The sequence below is a fragment of the Canis aureus genome, chromosome 33, assembly GCF_053574225.1.
Source record: "Canis aureus isolate CA01 chromosome 33, VMU_Caureus_v.1.0, whole genome shotgun sequence".
Classification (NCBI taxonomy): Eukaryota; Metazoa; Chordata; class Mammalia; order Carnivora; family Canidae; genus Canis; species Canis aureus.
In genome coordinates, this window is record NC_135643.1 from 26,506,735 (window position 1) to 26,524,432 (window position 17,698).

The following is a 17,698-nucleotide window of genomic DNA, read 5'->3' on the forward strand; positions in this document are numbered from 1 at the left end:
GGTTAAAGCCTGACTGGAAATGGAATTTCCATGTCTAAGAATTTTAGACAGTGAGCATAGGTGGTTCTGTCAGAGTTTTGCTAGGATGAAAAAAGAGAAGGTGGTGTCGAAGGGTAGGGGGAGGCAAGGAAAACACTTAAGGTGGGGTCCCATCAAGGATCTCTATATGCAGATGGCAGCGATCCAGTAGAGATGGAAACCTGATAATGCAGGAGAAAGCATGAAGGGAAATTTTCTGACGTGGTGTACTTGAGCAGGCAAGAGGCTTCTTTAAGAAATGGATGCAGAGGGCAGCCCCAGGGGCTTAGTGGTTTAGTGCTGCCTTCAGCCCAGGGCATGATCCTGGAGACCCAGGATCAAGTCACATGTTGGGCTCTCTGCATAGAGCCTGCTTCTCCCTCGGTCTCTCTCTCTCTAATAAATAAATTAAAAATATTTTTTAAAAATGTTTAAAAAAAGAAATGGATGCAGAAATTGAGGATTAGGGAAGTAAAGCAACTTGGCTGAGGTCACTAAGCAGTAAAGGGTGGCCCAATAGTCACAATGCAGTCTGGTCTGTTATTGTAGAACCCAGATAAGAATAAATTCTGGAAACAGGGACATGTATTCCCTGTTTCATTGTTTTCTTAATATGATGCCATTGTGAACTTTAGGAAAATACACATTTGAGGGAGAATAGGCCATTCAGGGCATTTTCAGTAAAGACCTCCAATTAAGTAAGGTTTAACTAGGAATTAAGTGTACAGCAAGATCAGGTTGTTTGGTTCCTTCTTAGCCAATTCAATTGCAGCAAATTAGTTTATCTAGTAGTTATTATTAAATATTGTCATTGATCAAGTCATCTAATCTTTTTTTGTTAAGATTTTAATTATTCATTCATGAGAGACAGAGAGAAAGAGGCAGAGACACAGGCAAAGGGAGAAGCTGGCTCCCTGTAGGGAGCCGCATGCAGGACTCACTCCCAGGACCCCGAGATCATGCCCTGAGCCAAAGGCAAGAGGCTCAACCACTGAGCCACCCAGGTGCCCTCATCCAATTTCTTTAAGCTTTGTTTATACATCTGATAAGTGAACACACTTGCTGCAAAGTTAATGTAGAGATTAAATAAAATTATTTACATGCATACATACAACATACATACAACGGTGTGTAGTAAATGCCCAGATCAGAGTAGGTGCTGAGGGGTGGCCGGACCCCACTTCCCTCCTCCTTCAATTCTGTGTAGGCAGTGGGGAGGGGGGGCGAGGGGAGGGTAGCAGGAAGCCAGAATTCTGGCCTGCCTCTTGCCACTAGCAACAGCTAAGCGATTGTGTGCTGAACACTCTCTAGTGACAGAAAACTATACCAGCATCTGCCTTCACGGACTGTCCCACACAGTCAGGGTGACCCGCTCTGAGAGCAGCCCCACCCCTGACCAACTACTTTCAGGGGCTTCTCTCTGCTCTCAGACTCAAGTTAAGCCTTCTGGCCAGGGCTTCCAGGGTTCTTCATGATAGGCCCCCACTCTGGGCTCTGGCCAGTCTCTTGCCACTCCTCCAAAAACCCCCCATCTCCAGTCCCACTTAAGGCTCTCATCAGATGGGCCTCTTTCTAGTTCCCCCACTGCAGCCCCTGTTCATGGCAGGGATCATGCCCCAGCTCCTCCTCCTCCATGCCCCAGTGAGGGGTCCCTCCCCCGGCCTGGCTCGGGCTCACACCATTCATCAGCCCAAGACGGCTTGCCTAGCCCCAGGGTTTCTCTGGGCCCTGATGTTACACCCCCTCCCCCCTCCACTATCTAGTGCCTGGCAAGTAAGAGTAATTCAAATAACATTGAACAGTGGGGGGGGGGCGGAGCAGATGGCAGAGGACTAGGGTCCCCAAGTCACCAGGCCCCCACAAAGTACCTAGATAACTTTCAATTCATCCTTAAAACCTACGAATTCAGCCTGAGATTTAAAGAGAGAACAGCTGGAACGCTACAGAGAGGAGTTCGCACTTCTATCAAGGTAGGAAGGTGGGAAAAAAAATTTAAAAAATCCAGTGAAGGAGGGGCCTCCGAGGAGCCAGGCTAAGACCGGTTGAGGGGGAGCCCCCAGGACAGGAAAACCCAGCTCCGAAGAAGCAGGAACTTTACCAATCTTCCCGGATGGAAAGGCACTCTCAGAGAACTCGGGCAGGATCCCAGGAGGGGCAATGGGGCCTCCAGGATCCCGGGGCCACTAACAGAGGAGGTGCCCCGGGGAGAGCATCCCACACCCCCGCAGGCCAAGCTCCCTAAAGGGCAGGAGCCGCCTGGCAGGGCCTCGGGAGCAGCTCAGGCTGTGGCTCCATGTGGAGGGGGCTGCACGCCCCAGGAGTGCAATTCCAGTAGCGCAGGCCCCGGAGCCCAGGGTGCTGGGGACACAGCCAGGATCCTGTGCTCTCCCGGGACAGGCAGAGGCCGGGAGGACACAAGACCGCAAGGAAGCTCCTGCCCTAGGCACCCCAAGCTGTGCAGATCAGTGCCCCCCCGCCCCCCGCCTCTGGAGCATCTAGGCCCCTGCGGACTGGGAGCTGGAGAGTTACTGCGGGAGCTGACTCCAGGGCTGGAGAGTTGGCCTCCGCTAGTGGGGTTGTTCCTCCTTGTGTCACTCTATGCCTGGGATTGAGTGGAGTCCCCAAGGGACAGGGGCCTCATGGGGTCAACACCTCCCCCTGAGCCGTGCCCCTGGCAGGGGGTGGGGCAGCTCCCCCAGGTGCACACACCTGAGAATCAGCACAGCAGGCCCCTCCCCCAGAAGACCAGCTGGAAGGACAGGGGAAGGGCAAGTTCTTGACCCAGCAGCGCTGGAAAGCTCCAGGGGAAGTCGAGGGATTTATAGTATACAGAACAAGAGGGTACCCCTCCTTGTTTTGTTTTGTTTTTTGTTCTTTGTTTTTTGTTTGTTTGCTTTTTGTTTTGTTTTTTCCCTTTTTCTTTTTTTCCCCTTTCTTTTTCCAGTACAACTCGTTTTTAGTCAATCTGCACTGAGCAAAATGACTAGAAAGAAGAACTCATCGTAAAAGAAAGAATCAGAAACAGTACTCTCTCCCACAGAGTTACAGAATTTTGATTACAATTCAATGTCAGAAAGTCAATTCAGAAGCACAATTATAAAGCTACTGGTGGCTCTGGAAAAAAGCATAAAGGATTCAAGAGACTTCATGACTGCAGAATTTAGATCTAATCAGGCAGAAATTAAAAATCAATTAAATGAGATGCAATCCAAATTGGAGGTCCTAATGATGAGGATTAATGAGGTAGAAGAACAAGTGAGTGACATAGAAGACAAGTTGATGGCAAGGAAGGAAGCTGAGGATAAAAGAGAAAAACAACTAAAAGGTCATGAGGAAAGGTGAAGGGAAATAAATGACAGCCTCAGAAGGAAAAAAAAATCTACGTTTAATTGGGGTTCCAGAGGGAAAAGGGACAGAGGACCAGAAAGTGTATTTGAACAAATCATAGCTGATAACTTCCCTAATTTGGGGAGAGAAACAGGCATTGAGATCCAGGAGGTAGAGAGGTCCCCCCTAAAATCAATAAAAACCATTCAACACCCCGACATTTAATAGTGAAACTTGCAAATTCCAAAGATAAAGAGAAGATCCTTAGAGCAGCAAGAGACAAGAGATCCCTAACCTATATGGGGAGAAGTATTAGGTTAACAGCAGACCTCTCCACAGAGACCTGGCAGGCCAGAAAGGGCTGGCAAGATATATTCAGGGTCCTAAATGAGAAGAACATGCAGCCAAGAATACTTTATCCAGCAAGGCTCTCATTCAGAATACAAGGAGAGATAAAGAGCTTCCAGGATAGGCAGAAACTGAAAGAATATGTGACCTCCAAACCAGCTCTGCAAGAAATAGTAAGGGGGACACTGTAAAAGAAAGAGGAAGCCCAAAGAAACAATCTACAAAAACAGGGACTGAATAGGGATTATGATGACACTAAATTCATATCTTTCAATATTAACTCTGAACATGAATGGGCTTAATGATCCCATCAAAAGGTGCAGGGTTTCAGACTGGATGAAAAAGCAAGACCCATCTATTTGCTGTCTACAAGAGACTCATTTTAGACCTAAGGATACCTCCAGCCTGAAAATAAAAGGTTGGAGAACCATTTACCATTCAAATGGTCCTCAAAAGAAAGCAGCGGTAGCAATCCTCACATCAGATAAATTAAAGTTTATCCCAAAGAAGGTAGTAAGAGATGAAGAGGGACACTATATCATACTTAAAGGATCTGTTAGCAAGAGGACCTAACAATCATGAATATTTATACCTCTAATGTAGGAGCTACCAAGTATATCAATCAATAACCAAAGTAAAAACATACTTAGATAATAATACACTTATACTGGGAGACTTCAACGTGGCGCTTTCTGTAAATGACAGATCTAAGCACAACATCTCCAAAGAAACAAGAATTTAAATGATACACTGGACCAGATGGATTGCACAGATATTTACAGAACTTTACATCCAAACGCAACTGAATACACATTCTTCTCAAGTGCACATGGAACTTTCTCCAGAATAGACCACATACTGGGTCACAAATCAGGTCTGAACTGATACCAAAAGACTGGGATTATCCCCTGCATATTTTCAGACCATAATGCTTTGAAACTAGAGCTAAATCACAAGAAGAAATTTGGAAGAAATTCAAACTCATGGAGGTTAAAGACCATCCTGCTAAAACCTGAAAGGGTCAACCAGAAAATTAGAGAAGAATTAAAAAGATTCATGGAAACTAATGAGAATGAAGATACAACCATTCAAAATCTTTGGGATACAGCAAAAGCAGTCCTGAGACGGAAATACATTGCAATACAAGCATCCCTCAAAAAACTGGAAAGAACTCAAATACAAAATCTAACCTTGCACCTAAAGGAACTGGAGAAAGAACAGCAAATAATACCTACACCAAGCAAAAGATAATTAATAAAGATTCGAGCAGAACTCCATGAAATAGAAGCCAGAAGAAATGTGGAACAGATCAACAAAACCAGGAGTTGGTTCTTTGAAAGAATTAATAAGATAGATAAACCATTAGCCAGCCTTACTAAAAACAAAAAAGACTCAAAAATAAAATCACGAATGAAAAAGGAGAGATCACCACCAATTCCAAGGAAATACAAACGATTTTAAACACATATTATGAGCAGCTATATGCCAATAAATTAGGCAATCTAGAAGAAATGGACGCATTTCTGGAAAACCACAAACTACCAAAACTGGAACAGGAAGAAATAGAAAACATGAACAGGCCGATAACCAGGGAGGAAATTGAAGCAGTCATCAAAAACCTCCCAAGGCACAGAAGTCCAGGACCAGATGGCTTCCCAGGGGAATTCTATCAAACATTTAAAGAAGAAACAAAAAGCTGTTTCTACTATTCTATTAAAAACTGTTCCGAAAGATAGAAAGAAATGGAATATGAGCCCAGCATCACCTTAATTCCAAAATCAAAGACCACACCAAAAAAGGAGAATTATAGACCAATATCCCTGATGAACACAGATGCAAAAATTCTCAACAAGATACTAGCCAATAGGATCCAACAGTACATTAAGAAGATTATTCACCATGATCAAGTGGGATTCATCCCTGGGATGCAAGGTTGGTTCAACACTTGTAAAGCAATCAATGTGATAGATGAGATCAACAAGAGAAAAAACAAGAGTCATAGGATTCTCTCAACGATGCAGAGAAAGCATTTGACAAAATACAGCATCCATTCTTGATCCAAACTCTGAAGAGTAATTCCTTGACATCTTAAAAGCCATCTACAAAAAGCCCAGAGCAAATATCATTCTCAATGGGGAAACTCTGGGACCCTTTCCCCTAAGATCAAGAACAAGACAGGGATGTCCACTCTCACCACTGCTATTCAACATAGTACTAGAAGTTCTAGAAGTCCTAGCCTCAGCAATCAAACAGAAAGAAATAAAAGGCATTCAAATTGGCAAAGAAGTCAAACTCTGCCTCTTCACAGATGACATGATACTGTACATAGAAAACCCAAAAGATTCCACCCCAAGATTGCTAGAACTCATACAGCAATTTGGCAGTGTGGCAGGATACAAAATCAATGCCCAGACATCAGTGGTATTTCTATACACTAAAATTGAGACTGAAGAAAGAGAAATTAAGGAGTCAATCCCATTTACAATTGTACCCAAAGCCTAAGATACCTAGGAATAAACCTAACCAAAGAGGTAAAGGTTCTATACCCTAAAAACTACAGAATACTTCTGAAAGAAATTGAGGAAGACACAAAGAGATGGAAAAATATTCCATGCTCATGGATTGGAAGAATTAATATTGTGAAAATGTAAATGCTACCCAGGGCAATTTACACATTCAATGCAATCCCTATCAAAATACCACGGACTTTCTTCAGAGAGTTGGAATAAACCATCTTAAGATTTATGTGGAATCAGAAAAGACCCCGAATAGCCAGGGGAATATTAAAAAAGAAAATCAGAGCTGGGGGAATCACAATGCCAGATTTCAGGTTGTATTACAAAGCTGTGGTCATCAAGACAGTGTGGTACTGGCACAAAAACAGACACATAGATCAATGGAACAGAATAGAGAATCCAGAAATGGCCCCTCAACTTTATGGTCAACTAATATTCGATAAAGGAGGAAAGACTATCCACTGGAAGAAAGACAGTCTCTTCAATAAATGGTGCTGGGAAAATTGGACATCCACATGCAGAAGAATGAAACTAGACCACTCTCTTGCACCATACACAAAGATAAACTCAAAATGGATGAAAGATCTAAATGTGAGACAAGATTCCATCAAAATCCTAGAGAACACAGGCAACACCCTTTTTGAACTCAGTCACAGTAACTTCTTGCAAGATAAATCCACGAAGGCAAAAGAAACAAAAGCAAAAATGAACTATTGGGACTTCATCAAGATAAGAAGCTTTTGCACAGCAAAGGATACAGTCAACAAAACTAAAAGACAACCTACAGAATGGGAGAAGATATTTGCAAATGACGTTTCAGATAAAGGGCTAGTATCCAAGATCCATTAAGAACTTATTAAACTCAACACCAAAGAAACAAACAATCCAATCATGAAATGGGCAAAAGACATGAACAGAAATCTCACAGAGGAAGACACAGACATGGCCAACACGCACATGAGAAAATGCTCCGCATCACTGGCCATCAGAGAAATACAAATCAAAACCACAATGAGATCCCACCTCACACCAGTGAGAATGGGGAAAATTAACAAGACAGGAAACAACAAATGTTGGAGAGGAATTGGAGAAAGGGGAACCCTCTTGCACTGTTGGTGGGAATGTGAACTGGTGCAGCCACTCTGGAAAACTGTGTGGAGGTTCCTCAAAGAGTTAAAAACAGATCTGCTCTATGACCCAGCAATTGCACTGCTGGGGATTTACCCCAAATATACAGATGTAGTGAAATGGCAGGACACCTGCACCCCGATGTTCATAGCAGCAATGTCCTCAATAGCCAAACTGTGGAAGGAGCCTCGGTGTCCATCGAAAGATGAATGGATAAAGAAGATGTGGTTTAGGTATACAATGGAATATTACTCAGCCATTAGAAACAACGAATACCCACCATTTGTTTCGACGTGGATGGAACTGGAGGGTATTATGCTGAGTGAAATAAGTCAATCGGAGAAGGACACACATTATATGGTCTCATTCATTTGGGGAATATAAAAAATAGTGAAAGGGAATAAAGGGGAAAGGAGAGAAAATGAGTGAAAATATCAGTGAGGGAGACAGAACATGAGAGACACCTAATTCTTAGAAATGCACAAGGGGTGGTGGAAGGGAGGTGGGCGGGGGTTTGGGGTGACTGGGTGATGGGCACTGAGGGGGGCACTTGGCGGGATGAGCACTGGGTGTTATGCTATATGTTGGCGAACTGAACTCCAATTTTTAAAAAAAGAACAGTACCCTGAGGTATTATGAAAGTATATTCATACAAGGATGCATAGGCTCCAGGCACAAGGAAGGCTGCTGTCAGAAGATACGGCGCCTACAGGAAGAGGCAACCACAGGAGACTAAAGTGGCCTGGAAACATACAAGGACTTTTGTGAGTAGCAAGGAAGGGGAGAAACTCCAGAGTGAGTTCTTGGACTTGAAGGGGGGGTGGGATATATATACATGAAAAACCATATATATGAAATAAAAGAACAGTCAGAATTTACAAGATAATCTAGAGGTGTGGTCTACTCAGTTCATCAAAATATATTCTGGGGGTACAGACTGTTGCGAACAGTTTGAAAGTTAAAACAAAATAGGCAAAAGAACTGCCACCCACAAGAGGAGGGGATGGGGAGTGGGGATGGACCACTGTGCAAAGAACGAAACACAAGTGTGAAATAAGTAGGTGCAAGATCAAATGGGCCTCAGTTGTTCAAAGGAAGACAAGGGTACCGGGAGGCAGCGTCTCTGGGGAAGGCTGTGCAACACAGGTGAGATCCAAGCTGGGCCTCGAAGGGCAGGGGTGTCCGGGTAGGTGAACACACAGAGAAATCCTGCCTAATTAGCCCTCGATTTTTGGAATCTCTCTCCACAAACTCTATTATGTGGTCATCCTTCTCCTCTGGACAGTATCCTTTTATAATTATCAAAAGGAAAAGCACTTGGGGCCACTGGGGGAAGGCAGACAAAATTTTAGTTTAAATAAACCAGAGTTTGATTCCCAGCTCTGTGCTTTGGGGCACAATTTCCTCATCTCTATTAAATGGTAATAGCAGCATCTCTCACAAAGGTGGCCACGAGGCTCCCAGGGGCTATGCCTGGGAATGTGTCCAGCCTGGTGCCCAACATAAAATCAAGTTGGCTTTTCCAGACAATTCAGAGAGGCCACAGGAGGATACATTTGTACTTACCACCTTAAAAATCACTTTCTGAGATGAGAGGAAGTGGAACAGAAAAGGGAGAGCCCAGAGAAAGATGCCTTTTAAAGAGAGTTTCATCAGCAGATAAGCAAAGGCCACAATCACAGAACCCCAAAGAGTATATGATTTTAAAAGCAGCAGAAAGACAAAGTACTGAGCTATCAGAGGGGTCTGATGGCCCTGGGAGGGCTCCTCCACTCCAAAAGGCTGGAGGCTTGAGAGATGAGAATTAAGGAAAAGGAATAAGAGATAGAGAACATGTACTTTCTCCCCAAACTGGGGAAGTGAAAGCTCTAAATTAAGATTTAAATGCTGGTTAAATCTGTAAAATCAGCAAACAGAGATCCTTTAAAAAAAAAAAAAAAGTAAAAGGGAATGCACAGTTAGGGTGTGGGCTGCCTCATAAAATGACAGGTCATGTTGAGACAGCATGCACTATGAGTACAGCCTTTGCTGGTGCCAAGTGGATGGCTCTGTCCTGGATGACTTGACTTCTACAAACAAATGCAAAAGCAAGAGTCAAAGTGAGCCTGGAGTATTTAAGGCTATGAAAATGGAGACAGCTAAATATTGGCTCAAGGCAGATCTAACAAGAAAAAACTTGCATCATTCTGAATGGTGTGTTAGGAACAGCTGGGAAATAAACACAGTAAATCCCAGGCTGGGAGAGTAGGCCTCTGGGGACAAGTTCCACAGATATAGTTCACTTGACAGAAAAATCAAGTTTCAACTGGGGCTGATTCAAGCCAAGGTCACCACCTCCTACACAGAAATTGATAACAGCTGGTAGGAATTTGACTTCTAGCTGGGTCTGTGACCCACAACTATTGAGACCCAAAGAAACAATCCATGACTGGAGATGTCCTTCCTGACTCGATCCCAAGGCCCAAATCTATACTGCACAGGTTGGAGGCCAGCTCCATTCTTCTCCTAGGCTCTGGGTCCCTGAGTCACCCTTGATGACCAAAAAGCAAAGGACCCAAGGGTCAACATGTACAACATTCAGGACAGCAAAGAGGCCTGGGAAACTGTCCTATCACATGGAGCAGATGACTAAAAGACAGTCATCTCCAAATTAGGACCAGCCTAGTCTTCTTCCACCTACTTTTACCTAAAGGTGTATTCATTTAAAATGATGTTTAGGGACACCTGGGTGGCTCAGCCATTAAAGTGCCTGCCTTTGGCCCAGGGTGTGATCCTGGAGACCCAGAATCGAGTCCTGCATTGGGCATCCTGCATGGAGCCTGCTTCTCCCTCTGCCTGTGTCTCTGCCTCTCTCTCATGAATAAATAAATAAAATCTTAAATAAATAAAATCTGAAGGAAGGAAGGAAGGAAGGAAGGAAGGAAGGAAGGAAGGAAGGAAGGAGAGAAGGAAGGAAGGAAGGAAGGAGAGAAGGAAGGAAGGAAGGAAGGAAGGAAGGAAGGAAGGAAGGAAGGAAGGAAGGAAGGAAGGAAAAGAAAGAAAGAGAGAAAGAGAGAGAGAAAGAGATGTGTTAAAGGAGCCTTATATGGGGAGGCAAATCAGAGTAGCAGTTCATAAAAGCATGGGCATGGTTGACTGCCAGGTCCGGGTTCAGATGAGGGCTTCATCAATGACAAGCCTGTTATTTACTGGCAACCTAGCTAACTCCTTTATGTTTAAGTTTCTTTATCAAGAGAGAATGATGCCTACACATCAGGAAACCTGTCAAGAGAGTTAATTAAGTAAGATCATTCATGAATTCCAGTTCTCAGCATAATATCTGTTACTATGTACTCAATAAATGGTGGCTATTGAAGGCTATTATTCTATAAATCTGAAATTTCACCTCACATTAATTTAAAAATAAAATGTTTCTAAAGTTTCAAAAGGTAACAAAGTTCAACTACAACTTCATTCAACAACATGGATGGATCTCACAAAATGTTGAGCCAAAAAAAGACTAAACACAAAAGAGTACAGATTATATTATTTAATCTATGGGAAGTTCAAAAAGAGGCAAAACCAATCCATTGGGGTTAGGAAAATCAGGGTAGTGGTTACCCTTCAGAGAGAAGATAGGGTTGGTAGTGGGTATTGAATAGTGGAGGGCATATTGTTTCTGTGTCTGGGAGCTGGTTACCCAAATGTGTTCATGTGAAAACCCATTGACCTATATACTTAACATAGGTGCCCTTTTCTGTATATGGTGTTACACTTCATTATAAAGTTCACTAAACAAGGTTTTGAAAAGATAAAGTCCTCATTTTCCTCTCATTTACTATAGAAACCTGGCTCCTCCCACTCATTCATTCATCCCACAAATATTGAACACCTGCTAAATGCCAGGCACCATTCTAGATGCATAGGATACATCAGTAAATGAGACAGAGATCTTGCTTTCATCTACTAAAGAATGGTCCATATTCAGGGAGGATGGGGAGGGGGGCAGCTAGGTAGAGTAGGAAGAAAAATCCTGGCTAAAACTCCTATTAACGTTTAGCTTCTTCATGAGGCAAATGGGCATGATAAATGTCTTGCCTACTTTTCAGGGAATATTTATGTATTTTACAATATATCTGGAAAAAGAAAAACTTCTCCCCTGGGATCTCATAAAGAACACACACTAGTCATGTGAGTAATGGCCTCAATCATGTCCTCATAGCAGAGGTCAGAAAAGCTTTCTTTCCCCTCCAAACATGACTCTGCATATCCTCTTTATATTGCCTTCTCATAGAAGTTTCCAGTTATACTCATGGTTTCCAAATCCAGAAATTTGGAATAATGCCTGATTAATGTTAGTAGGTTCCCCTTTCTCTACATCCTTGCCCATTTCTGTTGTTTCCTAAATTGTTAATTTTAGCCATTCTGACCAGTGTGAGGTCGTATTTCATGGAGGGTTTGATTTGTATTTTCCTGATGCTGAGTGATATTGAGCATTTTTTTCATGTGTCTGTTGGCCATTTGTTTTGTTTTGTTTTAAAAATATTTATTTATTCATGAGAGACACAGAGAGAAAGGCAGAGACATAGGCAGAGGGAGAAGCAGGCTCCCTGCGGGGAGCCCAATGTGGGACTTGATCCTGGATCCTGGGATCAGGCCCTGATACGAAGGCAGATGCTCAACCGCTAAGCCACCCAGGTGTCCCTCTGTTGGTCATTTGTATGTCTTCTTTGGAGAAATGTCTGTTCACATCTTCTGCCCATTTCTTGACTGGATGTTTTGTTTTTTGGATGTTGAGTTTGATAAGTTCTTTACAGATTTTGGATACTAGCCCTCTATCTGATAAGACATTTGCAAAATCTTCTCCCATCTCATAGGTTGCCTTTTAGTTTTATTGGTGTTTCCTTTGCTGTGCAAAAGATTTTATCTTGATGAAGTCCCAATAGTTCACTTTTGCTTTTGTTTCTTTTGCCTTTGGATAGGTGTCTAGCAAGATGTTGCTGCAGCCAAGATCACAGAGGTTGCTGCCTGTGTTCTCCTGTAGGATTTTGATGGATTCCTGTTCCACATTTAGGTCTTTCATTCATTTTACTTTTATTTACAAAATTTGTTACAACAGCCCAAACTGAGACAAATGGAAATGTGAGATAGATTAATAATAATAATAATAATAATAATAATAATAATAATAATCAGACACAAAAGAAGAAATTCTGATGCATTTTATAACATAAATAAGCTTTAAGGCATTGTGCTAAGAGAAATAAGGCAGACACAAAGGACAAATACTACATGATTTCACTTGAGGTGCCCAATGTAGTCAGCTTCATAGAAATAGAAAACTGAGTACTTGTTGCCAGAGTTGGGAGTACAAGGGAATATGGAGCTAGTGTTTAATGGGGACAGAATTTCAGTTTGTAAAATTGAAAATTTTCTGGAGATGGAAGCTAGACAGCTCTACAATGATGTGAGTATGCTTAACACCACAAGACCATAGACCTAAAAAATGGTTAAAATAGTAAATTTCATTTTTTATGCATATTTTATCACCAAAAAAAGTTAAAAAAATAAAACCTAAGTTGAAAATGTGGTAGCTCTGCAAGCATAGACTTTAAGAAAAGTCAGTACCTTTGCGCTCCCTTCTAAGCACATTAACTCACAAACCCTTCCAATGTTTTTCATTTAGTGATACCTTCAGCAAATATTCATCGACCATGAGACAAGCCCTGTTCTAGAGACTGGAAATAGCACAGTTAAAAAAAAAATCTCTGTATTCTTTGGAACACTTACATCATAATACACCAGAATCCCAGAGTTAGCAGTACCTGCAACTGGCCTCTTCTCTGCCACAGAGCAGTCCTCTCTACACAAGCAAAAGTAGCATTTTCATGGTAAAGGCTCATGAGAATGGTTCACAATGCCAATTCAACTGAGCATCTACAACATACCAGTCTTTGTGGAAGAACCACAGAAAGGGCTGGAAATAATAAATCTGACTTGGTCCCATCCCTTAACACACTTCCTTTTAACATAACTGCAGGCAGAGAGCATCAGACTCATTGAGTAGCAGGTACTTATGGATCAGGAGGATTGTGACAGCCCGCCATGGTACTTTTAGGCTGGGCACAGAACTTTCCAAAGACTATACTTTCATCTCCCAGGTAGGCTATGATATTACTTCTACGTTTGTAGCTTAAGAAGTTCCCAAACTAGAGGCTTAATAAGGATAATGAGAATTACTAACATTTAGAGAATTATACTATGGGCCAAACATTGATCCAAGTACCTTACGTAGATTAACTCTCTCAATCCTCATTAACCACCATTTAAGGGAAGTAATGTTATTATCTGCATGTTAGAGTTGACAAAACTGAGATGTAGAATTTAAGTAATTTTTTCAGGGTAATAGAGCTACTTATTAAGTGGCTCTGGAGCCTGGCAGCAAGTAAGGCAGCTGTGAGAAATTCTGTTTTATCAGGGCAGCAGATCTTTGGCTGACCAATCAGAACAGTCAGAGGCCCAGTAGGATGGCCTCGGCTATCTCAGTTAAGTCCAGCTCTCCAATTTTTCCAGAATTCCCAGATGATCATATATATACGTTAACCTCATTTGGGACTATAGGACTGTCCCTGCAGTCCTGTGGATTGTGTCTGGGCCCCATTAATGAACTGGCTAAGACACACTGTCCACTATTTCTTTGTTCCCTGTAAAAGGGATCTGGATCAGTGGGAAGGGGTGAGTGAAAAGGACAAAAAAAAGTGGCTTCAGATCCAACGACACAGCTTAGGATGGTGAGTCTGCATCACCTACACATTACAAACCCATCCCTCACCCCGCACCCCCATTCCAGCTGGGTCATGTACCTGACTCTCTGAAAATGTCAATGGAAAACATTATACAGTGATGTTACAATACTGGGATCCTGCCCTATTCAGCACTTCCAGCTCTAAATGACAAAAGCAAAGCAGTGTGGGTGTGGGTGGGCATGTGTCTGGTTCCAAGGACACGCCAGCAGCTGATGTCACAGCATCTCGCCTACCCCTTGATATATTAAATAGTGGTGAGTCACTCACTCTCATGATAACCACTCATAACCAGAATGTTTGAAGAGGGAAAACCCCGAAGGCTGTAAAAAATGACAACGGAAGGACAGAAAGACACCCAGAAGCCACTGCCTGCATCTAACTATGAGATCTTTCAGAGAAAAGAAGGCTGTTCAGCTTTCCAGAGTCACTATTAATGTGAGCCATTCGGAAACAGAAAGAATGACTCAAGAGAGCACTACCTGTCCTGGAAATGGGGTCACAGAGTAGAGGGTGGAGCAAGGACTGAGGGGGAGTTTGAAGGAGGGAGAAGACAGACAAGAAAAGCACATTTCCTCACAGTTGATGCTCTTCTTAAATATTTAATGATGACACAGTATTTTCAAAAGGCCAGACACTCAAAAGTGGCAGATTGCCATCTACCTCAGAGCTGCAGAGACACAGAGAGATGGCCCAGAAAGGAAAGAATTTGCGTGCAGCATCTGCATCTGAATACCAGAGAGAGGAAAATCAACTGAGCAAAGAAAAATCTGCCCCCTATTTTCTTTCCAATCCATATACATGGACTCAGTGTACCAATGTGGCTACCAGGATTAGTGAGGGAGGGAGAAACAGTCTCCTTCCCCCACTAGAAAACCAAGAAGTTAAACACTTCCTATTGGGGAAAGGGAGTTATTCCTAATTCCTCCTTCTCTCTTATACTTGCTATCCTCTCCGCAAAATCTCATGCTTGTTAATCTGTTAGAAAATGGTACTGGGGCACCTGGGTGGCTCAGGGGTTGAGTGTCTGCCTTCGGCTCAGGATGTGATCTCAGGGTCCTGGGATCAAGTCCTACATCAGGCTCCCCACAGAGGAACCTACTTCTCCCTCTGCCCATGTCTCCGCCTCTCTCTCTCTCTCTGTCTCTCATGAATAAACAAAATCTTTTTTAAAAAGTGGTTCCATGTCTGATTTGGCAGATAAAAGTTGGAGATATCACCTCTTTTGGCACTGATCAGAATCCATGGGAAATGTGTCACTTACAGTCTTCTCAAGACCTGGGGAGAGACAAGTCTGCTGCATGAGGGACAAGAACCTAGTATCCAAAGAAAGACCATAGCATTTCAGCCACAGACATGGATTCAAATCCTGATTTTGCCATGTCTGAACTTGAGCATGTTAATTTTTCTGAGCCTTACTGTCCTCAGTCCAAAAAATAAGAATAATGATGGCTATCTCGCAGATTGGTTAGCGAATTAAACAAGATGATGTGAAGTTCACTACATAGTAAAAATTGTTCTTATTTTAGAAGTTTCTTTTCCAAAGCCAAACGAAGCCTCCTTCATATTCTTTCCCAGGACCTGCATTCCACCCAACCAAAGAAAAATCAGAACCAAATAAAAAGCCTAGCCTAGACTGAACACATTCACATTTTTATGTGTGTGTTTCTGCTTTGTTTATATTTTCCCCACTAGGAAAAATAAAAAGGGGAAAAGAGACATGCGAATATGAAGAATGCAGATATCTTCCATTGTGTAAGTTCAATTTTCCTGGGGTGTTGTGCATCAGGCTCTGATGGTGCCAGGAGTTCTCTTCTCAGACCTGACCAAGGAAAGGACGTTCACTTTCAGTTTAGAGTAACCCCTTCCCACTTTAACTAGACTTTTCCCCAGATGGGCCTGGGCATGTTTATGCTCACCCTCAGTTGAGGGAGAACATACTCCTGTGTTCTCTGAAAAAGGTAGGATGGAGTCAAGGGCCTGGAATGCACAAAGCCGTAAACCCAGCAATCTGATTCATTTTCTGATTAGTTGATTACATCCAGGGCCAGCTTCATGGTCATACAACCAGTGTAGTCACATAGGACCCCATGAGCACAAGGCCCCACACTTTGAGTATAATGCTCCTTCTGTCACTTTCTTGATAGTCTTTAAAAAGTTTCTTTTCTGTAAATGAAGTCTGGTGGGACCATGGAAAATGCGCTGGGAACTGGGAGCCTGGCTCATGCCACCTCCCAAGGATGGTTCTGGTGTTATAAAGTATGCAGCACAATCAATCCAGTACATTTCAGCTCCATAAGTTTCTTAATTCAGTAGGAAAAAACATTTTTAACCTCAGGTCTGTACTTCACCAAAATCTGGCTGCATTATTACAATCTGTTCAAAGTTTAACTTCTCTTTAAAGTAAATTTGCAAAAAAAAAAACAAAAAAAACAAATAAAAAAAAAAAAAGTAAATTTGCAATAACAGTCCCAGTGACAAGCTTCCAAAAGGCTTACTTTGGTTCCATGGATGAGATTTTTTTAGGAAAAGGGCCATTATTGGAAATAATTGAAAGAATCTGATTCTTGATAGATTGAAGAATCTGATTATATTGATAACCAGCATCACTGATTGAGAATTTCTCTTCTGCTAATGGAGCCAATGGTTGTCCTTCACCTTTCACAGGTGCACTAGGAGGAGACTTGGGATTGAAGAGGAACGGAGCAATCATTTGATCTGTTGAAAAGTCATGTTCATGAAGTGATAAGAAAACACATCTGTGTCTGTACATATTAAGTTGTGGTAGTCATACACAGCTTTCTTATAAATACTAAATTTTGTAACAGATTGGTTTTCAGTGATTTCTGTCTTCTGCTTTGCATCTGGTAAGTGATGCCATTTTGTTTAATCATTTTGTTGATCAATTAACATCAACTTTCTCAAGAAACAATAACTCTGCCCCTAATTTTTCACTGAACAGGTGCTTTTGATTTTTTTCAATTCATAGCTGATGAAAGCTTTTAGTACCATATAAAAGGCCATTAAATAATAAAACCAAGAAAATAGTTTGGATGTATGCCATACAATAAACGACAAAACTGTAGTGGGACTTCTCCCTTTATACCCTACAAAAAGACTGCCCAATTTCTGTTTTCTGTTCATTGTTTCATGTACGTTTAACCTTTACTGTCCTTCATTTTCTGCTGCCCATTATAGTGTCCTGTATCTCACAGGTTGGCACAACTGGCTGTTACAGAAGTAGGAAAGCAGTTTTATATACTACTCCCACCACCAAGAGCTAAAGGACTTAGATCTAGTTATCCACTGGCTCTTTTATCATGAGTGTTTTGCATGCTGTCCTTGAAAGACAGGTGCCTTTTAGACTTAACCACATGTTAGAATGAGAATTCTGTTCACTGACATACATTTCAAATACTAGAAGAGCCCATGGAAGAAGCTAGAAGTATAAAATGGAGTTCCTAATTTGCTATAAAAAAAAAATGAGGGACGCCTGGGTGGCTCAGCAGTTAAAGCATCTGCTTTTGGCTCAGGGTTTGATCCTGGAGTCCTGGGATCGAGTCCCACATCGGGCTCCCT

General features: G+C 42.2%; 2 long non-coding RNA genes across 5 annotated transcripts in view; one reads left to right on the forward strand and one right to left on the reverse strand.

Annotated features, from left to right (window-relative positions):
- Window positions 1-17,698, reverse strand: part of LOC144303803 (uncharacterized) — a 78,458-nt gene that overhangs the window by 18,773 nt on the left and 41,987 nt on the right. The window lies entirely within an intron of this gene.
- LOC144304195 (uncharacterized) lies at window positions 13,117-16,948 on the forward strand. Of its 2 annotated transcripts, XR_013371143.1 has the most exons (4): window positions 13,117-13,207; window positions 13,357-13,477; window positions 15,815-15,874; window positions 16,787-16,948. It is a non-coding gene; the product is annotated as an uncharacterized LOC144304195 (long non-coding RNA). The 2 variants fall into 2 exon arrangements; XR_013371142.1 differs by having other exon boundaries at window positions 13,124-13,477.